Below are 22197 nucleotides of genomic sequence, written 5' to 3'. Positions count from 1 at the left end.
TGGAAGGACCAAGGGAAGGGAAGGGAAGGAAGGCTGAAAGGGAGGTGCTGGGCCCCACAGGACCTAATTGAACACTGCAATGACAGGGCAAGTGATGATCGAGGAAGAAACACTTACTCTCAGCCACCTATTTTAAAAGCAGTGGGATCAAATGTGCTGATAAGAGCAAACACAATAGCACATCCCAAATAGGGGGAGCATCTTATCACCATGCAGAGGAAAGGAAGGAGGAGACAGAAGGGGGAAGATAATTCTGTTCAAGTCATTTTTTATTAGTCACAGAGGGAAATTTAGCTTTCCAACTGTTTCTACAATGAAGCCACTCATCAAGTTATTCTCTCCACAAACATACATTACACTCATTTTGTACCGGAGCGCCAAAGAGATTCAACAGCTCAAGTGTGTATTAAGCAGTGTTTTCATATTACTTCTCATTGTGATGTGGGCTGCTGAATCAACTGACAATCAGTACCCCCTTTTTTGCCACTCTGCATAATGCTTTCAGCTGCAGATCAGTCTTTTGTTTTTTAGACTTATACAAAAACCCTCTTAAACCTTCTCCACACAGTGTATGTAACCTGCCCAAATTCAAGAGTTAACAAGGATTATTCATCCACAGCACTGGGCATTAAAGTGGTTAGCCAGTTTAGATACTGGGTCCAAGACTTGTGATCTTTGTTGTGCTCCCGGAGAGATTTTATAAGTAGTTTTTTTGCTGTGTATCTGGTCGCATTGTCCTATTTGTCACTGTTGTATCCTTGTGTGCTTGGTTTGTAGCAATGTTTATGTAGGTGGTAGTTGTCAAAGTTATACCCACATGACTGCCAGGACCCAAGGTTTCGGAACAGAACATTACTTAATGTGATGGTGTATATGTCAAAATGAGTGATTAAGGAATATTAGTGTTTTTGGACTTGTCTCTTCCACACTGTCAGTATTTACTTTTCAGATCAATTTCTACTAAAATAGCTGCAAAGCACACATACTGAAATAAACAAACAAAAACAACAACAAAAACATATGTGCTTTAGGGAGCGCTGCAGTCTGTCTTCTCTTTCCTTACTCTTATTTTGGATAAGCAAAAACAATTCCTGCCAAAAAGACAGAAGGTGCAATTTCTGTAAACAGGGATCCCTCTTCCCAGACCGACATGCAGTAGAAAATGTCATAAGAAAAATTAAGGTACAGTCACAATTATAGTTTTAAATGTGGAAAAGTTATGAAGAGTATTTTCCTGAAGAGCTTAAATCAATTTCAAGGAGCTGCCACACAGATGGCTGAGGTACATTCTCTCCACCCTCCACCATGCAGCCCTTGAAAGAGGATGGAATAAACAGGCAAGCAACAACACCAGGGAGAACTGGCTGTTCACATTTATGGTAGGAAGAAATCGAACACAAAGAAGGGAAGGAGAAACACGGTGTCCTAAGATGCTCAATGGTCCTGAACGAAAGAGCACCCAGAGGGAAAAGTTTGTTTTGTTTTGTTTGTTTTCTGTAAGAGGAAAATCGAGACCGACAGAGACACAGCTTGTACACAGGGGGACAAAAACAAACAGGGTTGGAGGAGTGAAGTTAATTTCTGAATATTTACAGTATTATAGGGTTAATAATACATGGAGAGATTGACAGACTGACAGGTAAAAGGCTAAAAGTAAACTACACGTAACAATAATTAAGTTACAGTGAGAATATGAGGTGAAGTTCAGATTTAAAGGTCTCCACCGAGTGCCTAAGTCAGCAGAGACATTATGAATAAGAGCTACGATATGAAACAACTGTGCAATCTACCTTGTTGCCTTGTTTTGAACTCTGGGGACAGACAGAAAGCCTTTACTTTAAAGGAAGAAAGCACACACTTGAATATAGGGTTTAGGGAGATCAAGCAGTTATGAAGTGAATGCCTGAGTATAAAACTTTGTGACTTGGCAAATAACACCTCAATTCTGAAGCTAAGAAATATCAAAGGGAAGCTTGAAATTCTGCAACATGGTAATGTTTTTCCACCAATAACCAGAATTTCAGGTCTTTAGGTTTGTTTCAGAATTCATAAGAAAGCAATTTGGCGGGAGACGTAAACCGGAGCAGAAAATGTCTGTCCCGCAGGACAGAATCAAGGCAAGGATGTTGCTAACACAGCATTTAGTATGCTTATGCACACACTGATAAAAGTATCAAGAGGGGGCACCAAGTCTCAGAGCATCGCGTTCTTATTAGGGTGAATATAGAATAAAGATGCTTTTAATAGATTTGCCTCAAAGTGGTTAACTGTAATGTCAAAGTTTGAAGATAATTTAAAAAGAAATGCGATTAACCCTGACAGGTACAAGTATTCCTACCTGCAACACTTAACCCTCAGAATTAGTGGTTCACTAAAAGTCTTTCGTTTTCTGACCATCGGGGGACAAAAAAAAAATTAAATAAAAATAGAAGAAAAGATTAATTCTAACTATATTTTAACATTCATTCAAATGAATCACTTCTTTATCTACAGTATCTTTAACTTTAGGATTATAGCCACTTATCATCATATGTAATGACTTACACCTACAAGGTTGACACATCATCATCTTGTGTAGTAGCCTCAACAACATTAGTTTGGAAATGTTGCTGAGGCTAGGAAGCTTCATATAAGAAAACATTTGGCTTAATACATGTTTCACATTGTGTTTACTCTAGTTGTTAAGTTTGCTGTTTGCAGCCTACCAGCAGTGGGGACCTAAGGGGATGAAATTTATTGTTGCACTTGCCAACTTTGCTATAATGCTAATTGTGTGTCACAGAGGCTGCTGTGTCTGGTGCTGCACCTACGATGTGCAGACATAGTGGGGGAGGGAGAAAGAGAAAAAAGAGAGTGTGGGAAGGTGGGATTTTTTTTCCTTCTTTTTAATAAACACATTCATATATAGTGATGAATGATCTAGCCTACTGTAATTTGTGGGCATAGGTGGATGGATACATAGCTGAAGAGGCAAAACTGTGTTGTTATAGCTGTTTTTAAACAGGTGAAACAGTTACCAGGAATAGTGGGCTATTAAGACTTCCACTAACCTAACAGTTGTAGTATCTGGGAGAATAAGGGGTAGGCATAGGCTCAACCGTATGACTTATACTGGCAGAAATCCTTTTAGATATTTTGCAGTATTTCATCAGATATTTTGTGGGACCCCCCAGTGGAAAGGATTATAAATACAATAGATTTGTGAGATTTGCATATTTAGTGAGCAATACTTAATACGACACTGGAGATATCATAGCATTACAGACCGAGCTATTGCACAGTAATTTCCCTTGTTGGACATAATAACTTTGCCATTGGACTTATGAATAGCAGCCCTTTTAATCACCTACATCCTGCAGAGTCCTCTGTGTCAAATTTGAGAGAACAGCATTTACCTACAGAAAGATTTCATTTCTACTGTGTTTTTTTTTTTATGCAGGGACTGTGTAAGGACTCTGCGCTTGTTATCGGTCTTATTGCCACTGAAGGGAAGACAAAAGCCATTGGAGTATTGCTTTTATATCCTATAACCAGACAGAAGTGCAAAATCCAAGCAAGTAAGATAAATAATTAAATCCAGTTAAAGCACTTTAACTGCAATTTGAAGAAGAAGGGCATTTATTTTCTTGGTATTTCCTTGCTTCCTTTTGAATAGAGTGCAGTGAAATAGCAAACCAGCAGTGCCAGATTTGCTGCTACAGTTTGTGCCTCTTTACAGAAGTATAATGTTGATAACGAGGTGGTCTTTGTGTCATGAACCGAAAGGGCTATTTTTCTGCTATTTGTATAAGCTTGCAAATAATCAGTAAATTGCACCCTTCACATTTATTCATAGCAATCTTAGCAATGTTGTGGATAAAATGTGCACAAATTCACATTGTGTCCTAAAGCACTGTGCAGAAATTTGGCTGTATATGTGTGTAGCTAGGGCAGTCAAAAATGCCTTTCATAATGTTCAGTGTGTTGGAGCTGACTCGACACATTGACCTCATATGGTATTTTTAAACCACTAATAATAGTTTCACTGCTTGGGCTCAGGCTGCTGGTACAGGCAGCTCTACCTGTTCATAGTACCTACAATTGTAATCAATCAAGGCAATCAAAGAGTTTAATTTGAAATGCTGGAAAAGCAGCCTCTACGTTTCTGTTCCAGGCAAAATCTTTTATTTTGGGGGGAAAGCATTTTGCTTGTTTTCTGAATGATTTCACAAGTACTTTTTCATAGATACACATTCATCAGATTTTTTTGGTGGGCAGTGTTCAGGCCCTGGACAAAAGTTGCTCAGGGCTTGTGTTATCCCAGTCATAAAAATTAAAAAACGTCCCACCGTTCAGCTTAAAATGTCTAATTTCAAAAGGCTTTTTTTTCTTAATCCTAAACCTTAATTGTGCACAAGGCTGGAGAAAAAAGGATTAACTTCACTGGCTGTTTGTTCATTTTTACTGTATAGTAGTTGAGTGGGAGAAGAGGATAAAGAGAATGCTCCACAAACAAGCGTTTGCCAAATGGGTCATTTATTTATTTCCAGTCTTTGTCAAACGTGAGTTGAAAACAATCCATTTTGCAACATGCAAAAACTTATGACTTTGAAATCAGCTGAAAGAAAAGAAGTAAAAATCTATTGTTATTCTGTAAATTAGATTTTTCTGATTAAATAACCTGGAAGCATTTTAGTTCATGCTGGAGTGGCTTTCACTGAGATTTCTTTAATTTATAGCTGGGACTATACATTTTTGAACAATGTCACAACCCTTGTAATTAACAAGTAATTAGCTTGTAATTTTGCCCAGAGAATACAGAAATTGTTACATTGTACAAGTATGTATGCGCCTAGTGCTATATCCACCGTCTGCTTTAGTGAAATTTATGCTAAAGTAGTAGTATTTGTTGTTTCATTGTGGACAGACACCGCTTAACCAAGGTCTACATTCAAGACTCAACAAATTTGCAATATTCACCATAGGTCTCCTGAATGTCATGTAGGGAGTGATCATTTTAAAATATATTCATGTTGCCTTTCCAAACAAGAAAGTGAATGCAATACAGACTTTAGAGAAAATCACAGGGAGACTTATTTGTTTAAAAAAATCACTTATAAGACAACATCAAGGGAAATATAGTTGTGCAAAGTCCTCACTCAGTGTTGTCTGGTATTTAGAGATTACAGAAAGTTTTTTATATATATATATAATTCTACCTGGGTGTTCATACCAATCATAATCAAAGCTTTGGACGAGCATGTGCCATTATGGCTCACATTAGTCTAGACACTATGATTAATGACTGTTCAAATATGGATGTGGGAACAATGACAGTGATAGATGTCACTTTGCCAGTGACGCTTTTAACTCAAAATGGATTTGGTACAGTGCATGACTGACTGTGTCTCTGTTTTCTCTCCCCCTTTCTCCTTTTCCATCTCTCCCTGTCTTTTTCTCCTTTGCCCATTATTTTTCTTTCTCATTTTTTTCTTTTGAATTAATGCTACTGTTCCTCTACACAAGGTAAGACCAGTTTTAACAGAGAAAAATCCCACACACCCTCTCTGTGAAGATGCTTCCATTGTGGTCTAAACGGAAACATGAATTTGTTAGTAATATGGTAGAAGAAAACATTACCATGTTCCTGACACTTTGCTTCCCACTGGCCTGAAAGTCCCTACACTCACCAACACAACACAGTTGTCTTTCCTGCTGATGTGGACTTGAATCCTGTATGGAATCACGTTGGCCCACTTTGTCATAATCAAACACGAAACCACAGTGCTGGGTTGGGGGTTGGAGGGTTTGGGGGTTGGGGAAAGTCTCGAGGTTCTGTCCATATGTTCATGTAATTACATTTTTTGAACACTTCAAAAACACTGTTGGTTGTTTCTGTTTGTATAATGAGATGCACAGCCTTGGGAGCAGGAGTGGATTGGAAAACAGATGCCTCTATACATTATAAAGGCTTGAAATGAGCAAACATTGGCCAGCTAGGTTGTGTTTACCCTCCCTTCCTGTGGTACAGCAAGCAGCTGACTATCTGTGCTTGGTTTTGGATCACCTTATATGTTTTAGTAAAGTAAGCAAAAAGTAGCTGGAGTTCTGTTACGAGGGGAATCTGCTCTACATTGTCACCAAGTCTGTGTTTTTCTCTTGAGCACACAGCGGTAGCTGTTTTAGGGGGGACAAGCTTGAGCCCATATTAAGAAAAACATATTCAGGGGTAAGAAGTTCATGCTACTTACCACTATGGATTAAAGCCTCAGTGAATGGGCTTTAATTGAGATACCAAAGCTACAGGCATTCCTAAGATTTGCTTAAGCTAACAAGCATTTAGACATGATGGGAAAGAAGGAGCTGAGGCGAGGTGAGTGACAAAGATCGGCAGTGAGACGTGGTAATATGGTGTGTGAACGAATCTGAGAGGGATTAGTTAAAGGGGTATTTACAAGGGAGAATATTGACCAGGTGGCAAAAAGGGATCGTGAGAGCTGAGCAATTTGAGTGTGCATTAATCAAACATAAAAATGATAGAGAAAGCTTAAAATAGGAAGGGATAGATCAGGGTTGGAGAGCAGAGCAAGACTGGAAGGAAGGGAGGTTTTGTGGGCAGAAAGACAGATAGAAACTAGTGGAGTGTGAAGACTGTGGATTTCTCTATCAGTATTCTGCCTCTGTGACTGAGCTCCAGGTGGTTTGAGCAGCCATGTTCTTAGCTCTATTCGATCTCTTTCATGCATACACATGCACATACGGGCACAGACATAAGCATGCATGCAAATACAGGCAGACAGAGTTAGACTTCAACACAAGCAGCCAAAAGAAATATTTAAGAAATTTGGTCAATTTTCTTTCCCAGTGAAATTAAACCCAGAGATCCACTTTAACAGCATTTCCTGCTTCTATCGAGCACTCTGAATTATATTTATATAGATGAAAATGTAGTGCAGGTTTTTGGACCTAATGGACGATAATGAAAATCTGCTTTTGAGCTAATTTGTCTTCAGCATCTGTCTAGACAGTACCTTACTTTTTAGAGTAGTCAGTATATTTTTATAGAAATGTTTAATAAAAAAAATTAGGAGGTTCCAGAGATTAAATTACAATATGAGCTACCACTTAGCTCACGCTTCAAGGAGATAAAATATATCAGATGATAACCAGACATTTATTATTGTCAGGTGTCAGGGCTTAAATGAATACACAAATAAACAAACAATGTCTGCTTTAGTGGAAAGGGGATTTTATACAATTGTAATTTAATCATAGATGGATGGATGGATGGATGGATGGATGGATGGATGGATGGATGGATGGATAGATATGGGGATAGTAAAGATACTGTGCAGGACCTTAACGCTCCCAGGCCTTTAGTAAAGGACCTGAGAAGCCATTGTCCAGTAGTCTCAGGTTCAAGCTCAAGCTTCATTTTGAAGAATGTCATTCAACTTTCTAGCTAACTTTCTGGATACCGTCAGTAATTCCACCTGTGACAGGTAATTGAAATGCAGTTAAAAATGGCAACAATAGCAATTTTGTTGCTGGAGGTTTTCTGGACACCTGCTGAGTCTTTGAATTATCTAGTACAAAATCTGAACACTGCCAGGCAGCAAACTGTGACACCTCTGTGCTTATGCTGTTTATTTTTGTTTGTGAAAGTACCTGCATGGTGCGAGACATGGCATATCCAGTGAGCTGGCTCTCCTTTTAACAGACTAAGTGGATTGAGGCAGGTGCAACCTGAATACCTGTTCTACACTTGTCAGTAACACACAGTGGGCAACACCGTCCAGCTAAATAAGCCAGGGTCTTTTTTCCCCTCATTTTTAGATTTGAAGAGACAAATAGGATATCGTCTACTCACTGAGTGTCATGTTTTTGTGTTCTTATTTCAAAATGTACCTTTTTCAAATGACAATGACTCCCAGACCATTTCCTGAAATGTCAACTAACTCTATTGATGCATATCTAAAAGATACGTGAGAAAGAAGTAAGACGGGGCTTTCTTTGTCCAGAAACGTTTTTTCTTTGTTTGAGTTCAGTGTACTATAGTGAAGTAACATGAATTACTGCCTTTACAGTATATACTTCTGCACTATAGTGCTTAATATATCCACGAGCTTTACTAGTGTAATTAACTGATGTAAACTGCCCCTAAGAGTGGTGATGAAGCACAGCCATAACCAGTAAGTTATGCAAGAATCTATAATCCCACTGATCCACAATTTGTCATAATATACTATAATTGTGATTGACATATTTACTACTAAAAGCTAATTGGAGTGTGACTAGCTCTGGGCTTATCCTTATTTACACAATTGTTACTTTGGCATATCAGTGTGAAAAAATAAATCAGGTGTATTTTTCAGTGACCAACCAATATGTTTATTCAAACCAAGCAAATTTCAGGAGTCATGATGCAGAAGAAGAGCATTTAATCTGATCTGATTTTATTCCACATGCCATGCATGTAATTGACCTTCTGTTTCTTTCTGTCTCTTGTTCTCGTGCTTTATTTATCTTCCTACTTGTCATGTTTACCGAAAACACTGCACTAAGCCATCCACTGAGTGAGATTCGGTGTAATTAATATATGTTGCGCATTCAGAGAAATCTTTTCACATTCAAATATATTAGTGTGCTGTTGTTGTTGATTCAGTTCATTTTATTTTGCAATCCACTTTTATCCACTGCAACTTAGCTGAGTGCATTTCCATCCACAGGATGACAAATTTCACCTCATGCAAGAGTGAATGCAGCACTATATTTCTTTGGGAGTTTTTCCGTTTGGCTTTGTGGAGGATATATTGTATGATAGCTACAGCCTCTGGTGACCCATTTGCAGTGCTTTAGTCAGAGGTCAGTTAAGTTATTCTTCCTTGCGCTAGGTTGGGCCAAGTCTAACTGCAGTTACTCGCTGTGAAAGCTTCGGTGGCAGAAGTTGTCACATACTTTAATGATAATTTTTTCTCTCAGAACACTTCCCTCATGAAAGAAAGCCAAACAGTTTTTACAGGTCAAAGGCATAAGTAGTATTATTATGTATAAAACATATAGTGAAAAAAACAAAATAGTCTTAATTTTCAAAGTTCTAGTCGAGTGTAGGTTCAATTTCATCAGAGAAAAATGTATAATATTTATTAATTGCTTCTTACTTGGCCAATATATATTTAATCTTATTCCTGCCTTGCAGTGTCAGTAGGTATGAGTTTTTCTTTCCTCTGGCTAGTTATTTTAGGTCTTTTTTTATATGGTGATATGCAGCTAAATAAATAAATATAAACTACTCAACATGTGGACTGCATTCCAATCTGCAGCAGCAGCTTGCATGTAAATATTCATGGTGCATATTTTGCTGGTGACACCCGTCCTGTTGGGATAAGTGAAGCATCAAAAAAAGAGGTGCTGCCGTCCTTGCTGCTACCTCACCCGCTGACTTCAGGTGGTGTTGATGGTTTAATGAGTGCCTCACAGCTAGCGGTATAAGGGAGTTTGTGAATGTTTGTTTTCTTACTTAGCCAGGCCGCTGAATAGTATAAGGTGATGTTTTCTGTTTGTTTTTTTTTCTCATTTTTTTAAGCAGCTCACTACTTTTTCTGTGTGCCATTAGGAGATAGCCCAGTATCATTTAAAAGTCTGAGGGTCCATTAGCACAGTGGGATGCGGTCCACTGACAAGCTAGCTTGACATAACTGACAGTTAGGTGTGGTGATGTGCAGATGTCTGAGTGCATGTTTACAAATCCAATGTACTATAGTCAACTTTTTAGTTAATACTGATTATGTGGTGTTTACAAAATGCAGGTAGCACTTTCTATTACAGCTTGGTAATAATGTGATAATATTATTACCAAGCTGGTAATAATAAGGTCAAAACAAGTAACAATATTGAAATTACACGTTTTTGCCATTTATTATAAAAAGTACAGTCATATCCAAGTAATTATTTTGTATCAACATTACTTATAGCTCAGTAATAGTATATTGAAATCATTGCATTTGAGTAATAACAGGCCAGAAACTGGAAACTGGGATAATTATGTGGGAAAAAAAGTAAGCCTATGAGGCAAGACCAATGACTAATAGTATAGTATAATATTGTAATCGATGAATTTAAATTTTTACACCAAGTTGTGTTCATAATGATAAGGTTCTATTGGATGATGCTTTAAATCATTAGGATACTATTACCTATACTATAATGCTGGAATTAATCCTGCTTTTTCCAGCATTCTTTCTTGTTTGAAGATAACAATGTACATGTTATGTTTAATGTTATAGATTATTACCTTTCTCTATTATTAAGTCTCTGTTTGGGAATAACGTGATATTTTAATATCAATGCTGTTGTTTCACCTTGTTACTTCACTATTACCGCATTATTACTGAGGTGTAAAAGAAAGCGCTGTCATGAATTATTCTTCGGGTCCTCAAAGACTCCAGTTGGTTGTCTATGTAGCTTTAACATTAGTGGGATGAGGATTAAAGTTAGTATAGGAAAATTTAAATGCACGGATATTACTTTTTTATTGCTTGCATACATTTGTTTTCATATTATTAGCCTAAGTTTCTGACCTGTTATTACTCATTACATATATTTCAATGTAATATCATTCAGCTATAGTGACAGTTAGTACAAGATAAGACTTTTACTTTAGGTTTTTGCTTGATAACTTTGTGTTTTACTGTACATTACAGAACCAGACCATGTGTCCAGGTCCAGTTCCTTTGGTCTGTGAATACAATAAAATTTATACTGCAAAGGTTTAGGGTTGTTGGACCCCATAAGAAGTATATTGTTGATTCATTGTACTACTACTACTACTGTAAAATGCCTAAATTGGTGTTTCTAAGTATTTTTTTGGTCACTTCTGTTTGTGTTCTTATTAATATGTTGTTAACTTAGCAAAGCTGTGTTGCCATTGTGATTCCAATGATAAAAATGTGCAACATTTTTTCCACCGGCCACAGATACTTACTCTGACAGCACGTCTTTATTTACAGTGGTCAAAAAATGTATCTTTAACATGTGGTAAGACACGCAGAATTTTAACATACTACCACGCATAATAATTACTATAATAACTTTCCCTGAATTTACAAGACATCTCTCTTTGTTTGTTTGATGAAACACTAAGATGCATTGGTGACTTTACTAGTAGCTTTTTGTGAGCGATGATGCTTTGCTACTGAATCTAAGATGTGGGACTATGAAGGACTATGAACTTTCAGTGCTCTAAACATGGGTTGATCAGATATTACAACAGCTTTGGATTAAACTAGCAAACTAGTCAGCTTAATGTCAGATCTGGCTGATTCACATTCTCAGTAATTTCTAGACATGCTTACTGTTGCATTGCACTTTGTAAAAGTGTCTCTAAATGACTAAAAACACAAATCAAACAAAAGAGAATAACACATTCAAAAGTTGCTCAGTCCTCCTTATCGCCACCTCTGAAATACCAGTGGATTCTTGCCTTATAAATGAAATGTGTTCAAACCGTACAGTAAGGAAGTTGTTATTAAAATTTCTCAGAACAACATCTTGATGATATTTATTTGAGATTCTCTTCATCACTTAACCCTAATTGCACATAGTTCACTTTCTTCTGAGCTTTTCAATTCAGACCCTTTCAGATGAGTTAAACTGTGTTTTCCTCAGAAGCTCTTCTTCCGTTTGTATAACGGAAAGAATCAACAAGCACTATATGTAGAAAATCTATCATTTGACAAATCACCGACCTGAAACATTCAATCAAGTTTTCACAGAGGGTGATTTTATTTATATCAAGGCAAAAAAGAAATGCAGCATAACTACTACACGGACTATTGCTTTCAACTGATTTGCAGTAAAAAGCATGGGAATAGTTCAGTTGAGTTAATTAAAAAAGCAAAACCTAGATACAAGTGAAATAGAGAGTTTCTATTAATAGAGAACAAGTGTGGGCTTTTTTTGTGCTTTTTCTTAAACATTTGGGTCTTGGCTGCCTTGTCTGATTCCACAATATCTACAAAGAACACTGAAATTATTATTAAAAACGAAACCACCATCAAAATACCAAAAATATCACTTAATTGGCCACTTGATGCTAGCGTTAATGAAAAGAAAATCACCATCGACTCACTTAGCTGCTGTAGCCTATGGGTTTACATATTATGCTTTTCAGAGATGCTATACTGCATACCTTGAGGTGTGCGATGTGTGATTATTGGAGTCAGTGTTGCTGTCCTATCAGCTCAAAGCAGGCTGACCATATTCCTCTTACCTCTGGCTTCAACTAGGCTTTTTTGCTCAAAGCACTGTCACTCACTGGAGTGACAGTTTTTTTTTGGATCTTTTTGGATCATTCTCTATAAACCCTAGAGATGTTTGTGCTGGAAAATTCCAGTAGATCAGCAGTTTCTGAACTACTTAGACCAGCATGTCCTCCAACAACACAAAATTCAAAGTTGTGTAAATCAAATTGCTTTCTCAGTTGGATGCTTGGTTTAAACTTAAGCAGGCCTAAATGCACTGATTTTCTGCCATGTGATTAGCGTTAATGAACAGTTGAATGGGACTACCTACAAAAAGGGGCTAGTAAGTGTATTTAAAGTGGCCAGTTCTAAAGCAAACATGATCAGTTTTTTTTTGTCTTGGACAAAAACTAGATTTGACCACTGTATCTAATATTCATTTTGAGTCAAAAGTACCTTTTGAGAGCACACTAATCTTTGTAGAGCTATCCAATGGCTCTGAGATGTCATTTTTTCTGTACACTTAGCGCCCTGTCATCGAAGATTTGGTGACTAACTCAATGATCTGACAAGGAGATGTTCTCTCAGCCTCCTCATCTTTTTGATTTTGCCTTTCTTTCCTCGATTGAGAGAAGTCTGAGTGTTCCCATGCCGTCCCCTGCAGAGTTACTGAATGGTTGTCTTTTAACTCTTTGGTGATATCCAAATAAACCTACCAAATGCACAGATTTTCACTACCACAGCTGGAGCTTTTCTGGGCCACTTGTACCTCTCCACAGGTGCATACTGCCCTGACAATCGAGCTCAGAACCCCTCAGTCTTATTAATGGATGTCCTGCAGGCACTTCTTGATTTTTTTGCCATGATATGAGAAGCACCACCTCAAGGGACAGATAATTGCCGCAGCAATGGTGACAGGTTTTATCTTTAACTTTATTTCCTATGGCTACAGAAAAGGCAGATTAAACCGCAGCAAATGATGAGCAGATGACAGCTCAGCCTCTCTGCCTCTCTCTTATCAAAACAAACGGCTGCAGCACTAGTACAACAATTTCAAGATCACTCATCAAACTGTGGACTCCAGTGCTACTGGGGTGATGAGCGGCTATATTGTCAAGGCATTATTTAGTCTTTGACTAAATGACACCTGATTACTCATGAGTTTTCTGCAAATATGAAGTTTTGCCAGTGTACCCTTTAGCCAAGCATCAACTTGGAGAAACTCCAGCTGTGTAGTAGCTCGCAAGAATGCTGTTTTTTTTTCTGCCACAGCCTCACCACCTTTCTCTCAGTTTTCACAACCCCAGTGTGGAAAATAGAGGCTTTTACTTTGAAAAGAGCCTTACTCCAGAGCTAATGCTGTGTCCCTTTGCATTGCAGAGTTTCTGACAATTTCCTCCTCAGATGTTTCTCTCCTGAGCAGAACTGATCTTGATCTTGTTGGATCAGTAACACACATCTTTGTGAGTCAACGTTCATGAAAGTCACTGTTTACCGCTGTTTATTATTGCTGTGTATCAAGGGTACGGGCCTACATCAGTAAATTCAGATTTGCATAGGATTAACATTACACAGGAGACAGGAAATCAAATATTCATTGAGGTCCTCTGTCATTTCATGCTAGATGTTATTTTATCCATTGCAATTCTATACGATGTGTTCTGTCATAAAAACAGAGATTCAGGAGGACTAACCAAAAGAGAATGCCAATTTCTGACAGTACAGCAGCTCATTTGATGACCTCAAGCTGTCCCAGTAGCTTTGATTTGGTTTTGTTTGCATCCGAAAAGGCTTATATCCTAATGTGAGCAAATCCACGTCTAGAGAGATTTGAGATTGTTGCCATTATCTTAGAAAACATTGATTCAAAAAAGAGAGAAAAGGGAAAAGAGGGAAAGACAAAACAACTTTTTACTACACAACAAAACCAGTGATCCAAATATAATAATGTTTGAGCATTTACCTATGGTTTGCTTAAAAAATGAATATAAATAATCTAACTGCAGCTGGAATAGCGGCCTGTTAAATCAAGTCAAAATTGAATTTATGACTGATTTGATGAATATATAGTAAACCTGGCATCTCAGGGTGTATTGATAAAGGGAAGAAAAACATCAGAGCATTTGAAAGACAAACAAACCAAAAAAAACCATGGACTATTAGTCCACTCCTTTTAAATGCTGCTGTTAGCACGGGGTCTGAGTGGTAGTCTTTTGCTTTTATCCCAAACTACAGTGAGCCATTTTGCAGAAGGTGCATGAGGTCAATTTTTCAAACTGACCTCATGTACACAGAAAAGCCTGAATACGTTCCTGTGGTGAACTGTTAAATGAATTGTCTGAATATTTAGCAAAACAGAAGAAAACTTCAGACTATATGGAACTACTTAAGTATATAAAGGACTGTAAAACATGGAGATGACTGCTAGGAACTTTTCCATATTGATCCTGAGCAGAAACAAAAAGTCCCTGTCTTAATGAACGTAATGGCCTAACCTTACCTTGCCTTTCACGTTGTGCATTAAACACTAACTTGTGTTGGCAAGGTGTTATGTCTCTACTCTTCACTGAATCTGCTGGCCAAACCTCCACGGAGAGGTTTGGCACAAACAAGGGTGACACTACCTCAACACAATGCTATTCATCTTACCTAATTAAGTCAGACAACATGTTAGTCACAGTTATGTTGACCATCAATCACACAAGAAACCTATGAAACCAGGAGGTGGATGGAAAGACACATGATGAATGTGATGTTCTGAGTGTCTCTTGGCTGGTGATGCTGTTTTGCTCTTTTTCTGCATGTCATCTTTTAGTCCTTCCAGAAATGTTGCCATATTGCAAAATAGGTGCCATAAAATCTTCCCACCAGAACGTGTGACGTATCCTTTTGCAGGACACCAGGCGTCAAACAGCAAACTAGAGCAAAGTGGCGCACCTTGCATACACAACTACGTATTCTCATCAGTGTATGATTTTTAAAAGGCTTACAATCAAGGCGTTATTTAAATGCAACCATTTATTATCCCTAAATTAAATAATAAAGTCATTCTTTATTGATGATGGCTTTCTTCCAGTTGAAAATATATTTTCTATTTCAGTTGAGCTAACTGGTGTAGGAGAGTACTTTATCAAAGACGTTTTGACTTCTTATCTTGAAGCAGTACACCAAATAGGAATATCTGAGACAAAGTATATTCATCTGTGTGTGCCACAGCAGAAAAAAGACTGTAGAGAAAAACCACAAATCCTTTTTCTTTGTCTATTTGTTGTGTTTACTTCACTTGGTTAAACAAAACCAATGTGTAACATATGTTTTTGTTTCTTTCTTTTTTCAAATAAATCTGTATAAAAGGGAAATGTATAGAAGACTGGGGGCTTGATAATTATGGCTATGGTGAGGCTACAGCCTATGTTGATGTTGCACTGTATTGCATTATTATACAGAGATTTGTCTGTGTGTGTTGTTTTTTTTGTTTGTTTTTACCCCTGTGTTATAGATATATTGCCCCTGAAAGACTGTTTTTATATTCAGGATTCATCTATTGTGGCTCCGTCCTATTTCACAATGTTTTCTCCCATTTGTCAACAGAGGTGTGTGATGTTTCGTGTGTAAACACAGAGTCAAAGTACAGTACAGCCCTAATGGCTCAGTTGGCTCAAAGTCTCCACAGTATGGAAGAGCAGGACTCTGATGTGACGGCACAGGAGTTACATATTTTCTGAGCATTACAGACAAGACTTGGGTGATTTTCTCTCTCAACCACTGTACTCTGTCTCATACCAACTGTTGTACTTTATTCAGCAGACAGTTAGTGAATAAACCTGCAAAGAGTGTACATGCTAAAAGTTGCATCCTTTTGACGGACTAAAATTTGGTTATATATGATAGATCCAAGCAAACATGCATCTTCAAACCCTGCCTAAATTTGCATTCCTCTGGTGTTTTCTTCCTGGCGATCGTGGCACAAGAGATGGGAGGTCGCCTTGTAATCGGAAGGTTGCTGGTTCAAGCCCCGGCTTGGACAGTCTTGGTTGTTGTGTCTTTGGGCAAGACACTTCACCCGTTGACTACTGGTGGTGGTTAGAGGGCTCGGTGTTGCCAGTGTCCGGCAGACTAAAACGAAAAGTCAGTTTAAGGGGATCACTTTTGTACTGTCCCTGTCTGAAACAATGAAAGGATTTAATGCCCACTTTCACTCTCTGTCTCTTTAGCAGTAAGTGGCAAATTGCTGTTTGGCTAACTGCACTCAAACGGGAAAATCCACCTGTTAGCTGTTGTTCTGGGAATCTATCCTACCTCACAAACCATCCTACCCATTGAACTGAAGAAGCTTCTCGGATGAGAGGTGAAACGTCTTCAAGTAACTTAAAGAAGTCCAGACGCTTTTCTTTGCAAGCTCCTTTGACCATCCTACCCATTGTTTCTGCGCCTAAGCTGCACATACGCATAACACAAACCCCTAATTTGCATAATTGTTTTAACCTATTGTTAATATTTCTTATGGTTAGAATAGAATAGAATAGAATAGTATAGCTCTTTATTGTCAATGTTACAAGAACAATGAAAGGCAGTTTGGCATCTCTCCATGTGTGTGAAATACACAATAGCGTAAGTATTTACACAATATTGCACATTGACTGTTGCTACTATAATAAATACGGTTATAAAAACAAAAAAAAATACAGTTTAAAGAGGTAGGAATGTTGGTTGTATTAAAGTATAAATAGAAATTCAGTTTATAAAAAAGGTGTAATGTCCATGAGTGCTGGCAGTGCAGTTATCCTCTAATCAGGGTGGAGGTAGGGCATGTTTGACAGTTTTTGAGCCAAGGGTAAATGGTGGATATTATGCATATATGTGTATGTAGCATTTCATTTCCCCTTTAATTTGATGACCCATGTGTCATTTCATTGTGTGAGTACTGGTTTTGGCTCTTGGTTTTAGAGATTAGAATAAGTCCCAGTTAAGTATCAGTTCATAACATACTTTTGTAAACACTGAGAGATATTTACTACCCAGTGGTACTAATACTTCATTCTTAACTTTTGCTCTGATGATGATAACAATGTCAATGTCCTTGCATTTATCATTTCATTAATTTTCCAAAAAGTCAGACTAAGCATTCAAATGCTAAAGCTTTCTTTTGTCCTCTTGGTGTAGTAAAACATCTAAAAGGGTGCCTGCTTCCAAGTTTAAGCTTTGTTGTTTTGTGAGTTTAGTATTTCAACATGTCTGTTGATGGGAAGCTGCTGCTCAGAGAAAAGCAATAAAGCATTCTGAAGGCAGACATATTTTTTCTTCCCTCTTTGTGCGCTGAATGTGCCATAGCTGTTGATTACATAATTTGATGTTCTGACTTTCCACTAACTTGGTACATTGAATGCAGCATAAAAAGAGCCATTATCACCAGCACCACAGAAAAAAGTTGAATGTGAGAAGTCAAGTTTAATTCTACTTTTGATATTGCAGCTCTAGTTCTTGCTTTCATTTTTATCTCTTTGCTGCACAGATCAAGAAAGACAATCAGTCTTATCCAATCAGCTCAAGGTCAGTCTATCACCTCATTAAAGAGAGATAAAAAAAAAAATTAGACAGAACTGAGAAAAATGAGTGGAATGTATATAACCATTCAATACTTTGTTATGGACGTCTTGATTCATGCTCAGTCATGCAGGTAAGTAAATCCCAAAAGGTTGATTCTGTTCATCTGGGCATAGTGTTTTCAGTGGGAGAAATGTTTTGTCACTCATCCAAGTGACTTCTTCAGTCTCAGCTAACTGCAAGTTTAAATGGCCTCCTTGACTCCCTGTGCCAGCGTTTCTCCCTGTCCAGGATGTGTACATCTTCTTCATCGAAAGAGTGTCCACTGGCCTGTAGGTGTAAATAGACTGGGGAGTCCTGTCCTGATGAGGTAGCTCGTCTGTGTTGAGCCATTCACTTCATCAGAGGTTGTTTGGTTTCACTTAACAGCGTACACTATATTACTCTGTCTGTGTTGGGGGACCCGATCCTCGGGGTGGACCAGATTTGGCGCAGTGTGTTTTGGGGTTTAAAAGCCACAGAGATTCAGTTTTTAGAAAAAATGTGTCCCAACTGTTCCGATACTCCTGACACATACGGGCATATTAAGGGTTTTTGCTTAGGCAGCATTTGTCCTTCTCTCCTGGATTGGCTGGAGCTTTCTTTAGGTGTCTTCCCAGCTTTGACCCACATTACTGATGGAAATCTCACAGTCTAAGAAGGCTAACCTGCCATTTTTCATATCCTCCCTGGTGAAGTTGATGTGTTGGTCCACTGAGTTAATATGATCCATGAATTGTGGTATGTCCTGAGATTTGATTTTCACCCAGATGTCATCCACATACCTGAACCAATGACTTGGTGGTTTTCCAGGGTAGGATAACAAAGCCCTCTTTTCCACTCCTTCCATGTACAAGTTGCCACAATGGGTGAAACTGTGGAACCCATGGCACACCCATATCTCTGCCGGTAGTATGTGAAATATGTGTGTGGTAAGACACAGTTCCAAAAGCAAACACACTTGGTCGGTGCTGAGAGTGGTCCTCCTGCTGAGGTTGGGGTCATCCTGTAATCTCTTACGAACTACCTCCAATTGTTCAGTGACTGGATCGCAAGTGAATAGAGATATAACATCATACAAGACCATTGTTTGATCTGGCTCCATAATGACATCTCTCATCTTCTCAACAAAATCCAAGGTCGTGTTCAGAGCTGCCTACCGATGGGTTGAGGATCGAGGCCAGAGACTTTGAGATCTTATAGGTGACCGAGATGATGATAAAGACAATTGGCCTTAAAGGTACACCCTGTTTATGTATCTTTGGTAAACCATACAGACTTGGTGTAGATTCCCCTGGGTATAGGGCAAGTATTTTTGTCACTGAGCAGTGACAAAATATTCTCATGATAGTCTTTCTGGTTTAGTAAAACCGTGCACCTACCCTTGTCTTGAGTGATGAAACATTTCTCCCACTGAAAACGCTAAGTCCAAATGAACGGAATCAACCTTTTGGGACTTTGTTATGGAGTAATAATATAAAAAGAAAAACTAACTACACCTAAACTAAATCCTTTTGAAATATATACAGTAACCTTAATCCTAAATGCATTAGTTCAAACTCATAACACTTTACTCATCATTCATTGTAGCATGCCTGTTTTTAAACCCTGTTCTTATGGGACCATTTTGATATCTGTAGCTGTATATCTAAGAAAGCTGCAACTGTCCATGGGCCTGTCAGAAAGAGCTCTATGAGTGACACACCAGAACAGCCATCAGGAGTGGTGCACAGCACATTCAGCCAGCAGATGACGGCTGACAGACATGGACTTTAATGACACATTGTCTGGTTTAAGAGCATCTCTATGATGAAGTCGTGGTTAAAAAATATTATGGATTTTAGCCGTGCAGCAACTTGTGACGGCTGGTTAACATGTACTTGAAGTTATCATTTTATATTCTTTCTGCTATTTGACCACACAGAAAAATGTGCAGTCATATCTGCTTGAAAGATTTGTTATACATTTATAGATTCAATGATTTATAGTCAGTAAAAGTAATCAAGATGTAGGAAGCAGTAGTTTTCACCTAGTTCTTGTTTATTGGTTTCAATTTTGTTTAATGTTTTGGAACAACTTTTCACAGCTGATTATCCATCAGCATTAATTCCAACTTAGTGCTTAGCTATTGAACTATAGTTAAAGCTTATGGTCAAATTAGAGAGAAAAGCTGCCCAGGATACCTCTATTACTGATTTTCCTACAGTTTTGGGAACAGAGCAAAGTCCTCCCAATGCCACATAAGTATAAAGAGTTTGTTGCAGTTATTAAAAGTTTTTTGCTCATAGTTAAATTATTTTAGAGCTAAAACAAGTGTGTCTATGAATTAACAATGATGGATTGTAATTGTTCATTAGAAATTTATATGTGAGGGTTTGTGCTACTCAGGCAGCTCTATGCTACTCAAGTGGTATTCATTCTTTCTTTCTATAATTTTAGTTGCAAATCTGAATGATTGTTTTGGAATACCATTTTTGGAGAAAGAAGAGAAATAAAAGGATGAATCTTTTGTCATATAATGGGTCTCAGCAATGAGACCGATAGAAAAAAGAAATAGAAAGCTGTTGAAAATTGGCCACTTTAAAAAATGAAATGAAATGCAAATGAAACAAAAATGAAGGAGGAGGAAAAACTGAGACTAAGCTAATTTTCCAGTTTCAGACCAACATAGTCATGATGTTATAGAATTGCTGTTCAAATGAGTCTTGAGATTAAATGTTATTGTCAGCATGATATCAAATAAAATGCTGGTTTGTAGTCTTCAGTTTTTTGGAGTTCTACATTAGTTACTTATGTTCCATAAGTAGCTAACCTTGCTTTCAATTTAACATTTTAATTTGAACAGCTGTTTATTTTATCCTTTAACTTTTAGCAAGGTTTCTTTTTTTGCCTTTGCCAGTGATGGACCATGTGTCTCACTGTGTTTGATGTAGGGTCTGTATGTAAACTATTTATTAGGCTTTTTTAATAAATACATTCCAAAATAAAGAGGGAATATTCTGATTGAGGAAATACTCTACTCGTCTGATATTACTAATGTGATAACTAGTATATTACTTGATAATGCAGCAACCTCTTTATTGGTTTGAGTGGTAGGAGACGAATCCTCACTAATCCTTAAACATGAACAAAGGCTATGTAATATTTTTCCTACCTTCATTTCTCCTCTCAGTGGGGCGGCAGGGGCAGGTCACTGTTGTGACATCACAGTAGGTGGGACAGGTTCATACCATCCATCAACGCTAAAGTGCCTATGAAAGGCCTTTAATATTTTACTAATTAAGATTGCTGAGTGCTCAACTATCATTCACTCACACTAAAGTGGGCTGGGTTCACACAAAAGTGTTAAGTGACATTGATTGCCCTACTGCAGTGTACCCTCTATAATGGGTTTCAGGAGATTTGCCTTTCTTCTTGACTACCTAGCAGTTTGATGTACATACTAACGTGTAATTGGTTTATTTAAGTCCTCGTCTGGTTTGACTTGCACCTTTACCCTTAACGTCCAGCAAGGATAGATTGTGTCCTTTGCCGGCCACCTTTGAAACAACATTTCCATTTACACTGACTAGTGGGTAACTGATTTTGAATGGCTGAGATACAAGCATACTTTTTTTCTCTGAGCTTTTAATTTTAAAGTCAATAAGGTGTGTTGACGTCAGAGGAAAATCCAGTCTAATGTGGTGAGTAAGCAGTTTCTAGTGCCAGGGCCTCCCTTGGAAAGAGTAGAAATGCAATCACCCAATAAAAGCACTAAGCCAGCTTGGATCAGTTAATAAGCATGGCTTTTCTTTTTTTTCAGGTGATCGACAATTCACACCTCCCCTTTGGCACGCAAATCCTCAACCGGACTTTTACCCCTTAGCTTTGAAACAAATACTGAAGGGAGTTAAGGTCAGCCAGCTCTCAAGGCAGGATCTAAGGCAACCGCATATGACATATCAATACATTTAATATATGTATTTTTAGTATTTGAGGGGAAAACTAATAGCTATTTGGGCAACTGTTCCCATGGTGTTTGAACTGACATTTGACAGCTTACCTGAACAGTAAAACTTAAAGTATAGTAGGTAAGTTCTGGTCAAAAGCTTATATAGACTAATCAAAGACGTGAATGTTATGGTAATTTGGGGCTTTGATTGTTGTTAAACAGCATAAATATTTAGTAACTTTAAAAAGAACAAGAATTGGATGCACATGTTATGTGCACATTTATCTAATCCACACAGGGTCAAAAGTATGCATAACCCCTACTATTATTTAGTGGAATGTCTCTTATTAAGCTGCACCAGACTAGATTGTTTTGCTAGCCATTAACAAATATTCAATCTTCTGGCATAATTCTGGCTGAATTGGTAAACTTCATTTAAGTTAGTTGGTTAGTTTTCAAGAG

The 22197-nt window shown here is 37.8% G+C and overlaps 1 protein-coding gene across 2 annotated transcripts in view; it reads left to right on the top strand.

Moving 5' to 3' along the window:
* Window positions 1–22197, top strand: part of grid1a (glutamate receptor, ionotropic, delta 1a) — a 278394-nt gene that overhangs the window by 111446 nt on the left and 144751 nt on the right. The window lies entirely within an intron of this gene.

This window comes from Neolamprologus multifasciatus, chromosome 13, assembly GCF_963576455.1.
Source record: "Neolamprologus multifasciatus chromosome 13, fNeoMul1.2, whole genome shotgun sequence".
In the NCBI taxonomy this organism is placed as follows: domain Eukaryota; kingdom Metazoa; phylum Chordata; class Actinopteri; order Cichliformes; family Cichlidae; genus Neolamprologus; species Neolamprologus multifasciatus.
Note: the sequence above shows the minus strand (reverse complement) of the source record. Positions and strands in the feature narration are given on the sequence as shown.